Below are 5,093 nucleotides of genomic sequence, written 5' to 3' on the forward strand. Positions count from 1 at the left end.
ATGGGATTTTTTACAAATAAATCCAGAGCCTAACAAATCTAAACTTATGCTTGGATACTTCGAAATGGTCGATGAGCTACCTCATGACCTCTAATATTGTTTTCCTCTTCACCTTTTTATTTATCGTATTGTAAATTAAGCATCTTTCAGTTACTTCCTATGCAACTCCCAAAATGCCAGTGCACCCATAGTTCCTTAAAAAATGATCGCACAAAGCTTGAGTACCCCAGTGGGTTTTCTGATGCATGTCTTCTAGTATTTTCTTAGAAGCACATTTTATTAAGAAATTGTCTTCTGTCAAGAAGTTTCCATTTCCCTGATTTATCTTGTTCCCTTCCTGTTTTTTTTTAATTCTTTTTTCTCCTCTGCCGTAAACTTTGGAATTTCCATTTTTTCATCGTTTGGTATTTAATGTTAACATAACTCTTTCAGCTCCATTTTCTGCTGCATCCTTAACTTTGTGATGTTCCCCCAGTTTTCCCAGTTTGCCTCTCCTATGGCCCGGGCCGGGTTCCCCCCGCCCGCAGCGGCTGGAGCAGCCGAGAGCCCCGCGCTGCCCATCCCAACCTGTCCCGGCTCCATCCCCGCTCCTCCCACGGGCTGCGAGGGCTGCGGGAACGGGGCCCCGAGGGTGTGGCTGCTGCTGGGGGAGGAGGAGGAGGGAGGGAAGGGCAGGGATGGAGGGGGAGGAGGAAGTGGGGTTAGGGAGGAGGAGCAGGGGGAGGGGGGATGGAAGAGGAGGAGTGGAAGGAAGAGGAAGAGGAGGGACAAAGGCAGATGGAGGCTGAGCTGAGGGAACCACGCCATCGATCCCTGCGTGAATTCGCAGCCCCCACCTGTGGGATCATCGCCCCCCCATCACGCTGGTGAGCGAGGAGGGGGAGCTTGGCCCGGATATCCCGGGGGGTCCCTGCGTTTTTGGGGATGTTTGGAGAATGAAGAAGTCCAAGGCTGAGCGGAAAAGGCCCCTTGGGGGGACACCGGGGGGTGGCGGTGGCGGCTGCCGGCAGAGGCAGCCTGGAGGAGCAGAGCCCTGTGTCCCCCAGGAGCCCAAAGTGGGGAGCCCAGGGAAGGGGGAGCGCCGCCATTGGCGGGAGCCTCAAGAGCCTGGAGAGGGGCAGGGGGGACTCCTTGGAGCTGCTGCAGCCCCGAGCAGAGAATGAGGGGAGAAGGGAGCCCGGGAGCCCAAACAGCCCCAGCATCCCAAAATGGGGAGAGCAAAGCGGGGGGAGCTTTTGGCATTGCTGGGACTGCCAGCAGCCTGGGCAGGGCGGGCGCCGAGGAGAAGGGGGACCCCCAATCCAAGCGTGACCCCAACAGCTGGGACAGGGGGGAACCGCCTGAACACCAGAGAGGAGGGACGAGGGACGGGGAACTCCTGGGAGGCTTTTTCAGGGCTGAATCTGGGTGTTTGGGAAGTTTTTCTGGAGCTCAGGTGGCCAGTGATTCTAGAGATGGACTCGGGCACAGGGACCTTCAAAGTCAATGTGTGTTGGGGAAGATGAAACAGGAAAGCCTTATAAATATGATTGTCTGGCAAAAGGCTTTGAGAATATAGAAAGTGTAAGGAAGATTGAAATGAAAGCAAGCTTTGAGATACATCAGTTAGTGAACAACTGGAAAACAATGGTGTGGCCCGACTGAAGGTAATCCCCTTTTCATGAAACAATTCGCTCTTCTTGCAGACAGATCCAAGGGTCAGAGCAGACCCTACTGGCTCAGCAGAAGGGATCCAAAGAGGAGTTTTTAGGGTTTAAAATGTAACACAGTATGGTGATGTAATGACTTTTACAGGCTGAATGCTATAGGATTTGTATCGTGTACTAGTCTGCTAAGTGAGAAATAGAATATTCAACACAGAAGAAAATTTATGGTATTGTATTGGGACCCTTACTCTCTTACGCTCTTCTCCTCTTACTCTCTCACCCTCTCACCCTCTCTACCCCTCTCTTCTCTCGGGCCTGCTCTGAGCTGTGCCTGGCAGCTCCAAGCAGGGCCCTGCACCCAGGCCCTTTGCAATAAACCACAAGTTCCACGCCCTGGCTGCAGAGCTCTCTCGTCTCCGTCCGTCCCGACCGTCCTACCCCCCGACACTCCTACAAACGCTCTCATCCCTTGTTTTCCCCAAACCAGGATTTCTCATTGCCAACAGCAGAGAGGCTGCGAGGAAGAGCGAGGAAGAGGAAGATGGCACGGGACACTGAGGCAGGTGAGGAGGAAGTCAGTGCCCCTTTCCCCTCTGTTCTGGTCCATCTCCCAGCCCAGCACGGCCCCGGCTGCAGCTCAGCCCTGGGGGATCTCCTTGCCCTTGCCTGTGGCACAGAGGCAAATCCCATCCTGTCCTTGTCCTTCCTCCCCCAGAGCAGGAGCTGAGCATGGAGAGCAGGGAGGACAAATGCCCGCGGCAGAACCTGGTGGAAGTGGCCGTTTTGAGCAGCTCCATGGCGCAGGAAGCCAGCGGGGAGGAAAAGTCCCGGAGATGCCGTACGAGGAGGGGCTGCAAACGCAGCCGGTGGGGATCTGAGGGGGAAAGAGCCAGCCCGGGCCGGGAAGGCGTCCGGAGATGGAGCCAGAGCTCGGAGCTGGTGCTCCATGAGCAGCTCCATGGTGGGGAGAAGCCGCACACGTGCGAGGAGTGTGGGAAGAGCTTCAGGTGGAACTCTGAGCTGATCAGGCACCAGAGGATCCATTCTGGGGAGAAGCCCTATGAATGTGGAGAGTGTGGGAAGAGCTTCAGCCGGAGCTCCATCCTGAACGAGCACCAGAGGACCCACACTGGAGAAAGGCCGTACAAGTGTTCCGAGTGTGGGATGTGCTTCAGCCAGAGCTCCAGCCTGATCACGCACCAGAGGAGCCACACTGGGGAGAGGCCCTACGAGTGTTCCAAGTGTGGGAAGGGGTTTAAGACCAGCTCCAATCTCCTCCAGCACTATCGGATTCACAGAGAGGAGAGGCCCTTCCAATGCCCCGACTGTGGGAAAGGATTCCTGTGCAACTCCCACCTCATCAGACACCAGCGCATCCACACAGGGGAGAGGCCCTACGAGTGTTCCAAGTGTGGGAAGAGGTTTCCGACCAGCTCCCATCTCCTCCGGCACTATCGGATTCACAGAGAGGAGAGGCCCTTCCGCTGCCCTGACTGCGGGAAGGGATTCAAGCACAACTCCACCCTCATCAGGCACCGGCGCATCCACACAGGGGAGAGGCCCTACGAGTGTCCCCAGTGTGGGAAGAGCTTCTCCAGGAGCTCTAACTTGACCCAACACCAACGGAGGCACCACTAAGGGAAGCCCTGCGAGTGCCCCGAGTGCAGGCAGAGCTTCGTGCGCTGCTCCAGCTCCATCCCCCACTGGAGGAGGCACTTTGGGCACAGCCCTGGTCACTGACATTCCCTGTGATCCATGTTGGGAACACACCTGGCTGCTTCGCCTTTTGGTTTGGCCTTAATTTTCCTCTGCTTCACCTTCATCCTTTAAAAACACCCCAAACTGGGTTAAATGAAGGAAATTCATTGAATATATCTGAAGTTCCATAATTTCTCAGTTGTTTTAGAGGGAATTTAGGATTTGGGGATGCGTTCTGTGTGGAGTGCTGCTGTTGCTAAGAGTCAGGAATTTGATCTCCCCCTCCTTATGATGCTAAGAACTCCTCCCCTGACCCAAACCCCAACTCCACCCTTGGGATACCCTGTAAAAATTCCATGACCCTGCCTTTCACCTGCCTTTCAGAGTTAAGAAATAGATTCCCAAAGGATCAGCCCTATTCCCACTGTATTCCAAGAGGATGAACTTGTTTCACTGGATTCCCGGAGGATTCTGACTCTTTCACTGTTTTTTTTTTTGGTTGTACTACTGCATTTGTATTTTTAATTCTTCTTAATAAAGAACTGTTATTTCTATTCCCATATCTTTGCCTGAGAGCTCATTAATTTCAAAAATATTTAATATTTTTATAGTATATTATTATTATTATTTTTATTACTACTACTACTAATAATAATAATTATAATAGTAGTAGTAAAAGCAAGGGAGTTTACATTTTCTATTTCAGTGGAGGCTCCTGAAATGGGGAGACACCCCCAAGGATGGGCCGTGTAATATAGTTCCTAAAATATGTAAATTAGTTTGTGGATATGCATGAGGGTCTATGGATATACAAGAGGCTGATGTAATGAAAACCATACTAATTAGGGGTGTCCCCGAAAATAACTAGGGGAGTCTTGGTGGCCATAACAACTTTTGCTCAGTTGTCCTTGTCTCCCATGACATCAGCCTGTTGCATATTTATCGACTTTTTGCATATCCATAAAGTACTTTACATATTCCAGGAACAAAATTGCCTTCATCCTGTTTGGGGGGGTCCCACCTCCCTCCCAGCTCAATTTGGGATGTCATATCCACCTCCCAGCTCAGTTTTGGGATCCCATCCCCCTCCCACCTCAATTTGGAGGTCCCATCTCCCTCCCAGCTCAATTTTGGTCTCCCACCCCCCTCTTTTCCCCACTCTCCCCTTTCCGATCGTTCCCCCAATCCCCTCCCCATTGTTTGGTTTTAGGGGCTTCAGGCCCCTCCTTCTCCGATTTGGGGTCCCGACCCCGTTTTGGATTAATTTGGGGTACCCAGCCTATCCCCAGGGTCACCTTCCCCCCCTTCACCAAATTCCGCTCCTCGGAACTGATGAGTCATCAGCGAGACGCGCTCTGATTGGCTGGAAATTACCCCGCGCTGTCTGTGATTGTTTACCGCAGTGAGAGGCCTTGGTCTGTGGCTGGCAAGTTATGAGTCAGAGTCCGGCCGGGCGCTGATTGGCTGAAAATCGCTGGGCGGGGCCAGTGCTCTGAATTTGTGCCCAGCAAGTGGAACGTCATCAGTGCCGTGCGTTTTGATTACTCGGGGTCTGGTTTGGGGTGAAGACGGGATGAACTGGGCTTTAATTTTTTTTGGGTTATTTATGGATATTTAGGGTTTATTTGGTTTTTTACTTGGTTTATTCTGTTGTTTTGGGTTATTTGAATTATTTGGGTGTATTTAGAAGTATTTGTGTTTGTTTTTGGGTTATTTGGGTTTATTGGTTTTTGGAAACATTTGGGGTTC

At 52.0% G+C, this 5,093-nt stretch overlaps 1 pseudogene; it reads left to right on the forward strand.

Moving 5' to 3' along the window:
- Positions 1-987: 987 nt before the first annotated feature.
- Positions 988-3,835, forward strand: LOC135441886 (zinc finger protein 135-like; annotated as a pseudogene).
- Positions 3,836-5,093: the final 1,258 nt, after the last annotated feature.

This window comes from Zonotrichia leucophrys, unplaced genomic scaffold, assembly GCF_028769735.1.
Source record: "Zonotrichia leucophrys gambelii isolate GWCS_2022_RI unplaced genomic scaffold, RI_Zleu_2.0 Scaffold_630_29322, whole genome shotgun sequence".
Classification (NCBI taxonomy): Eukaryota; Metazoa; Chordata; class Aves; order Passeriformes; family Passerellidae; genus Zonotrichia; species Zonotrichia leucophrys.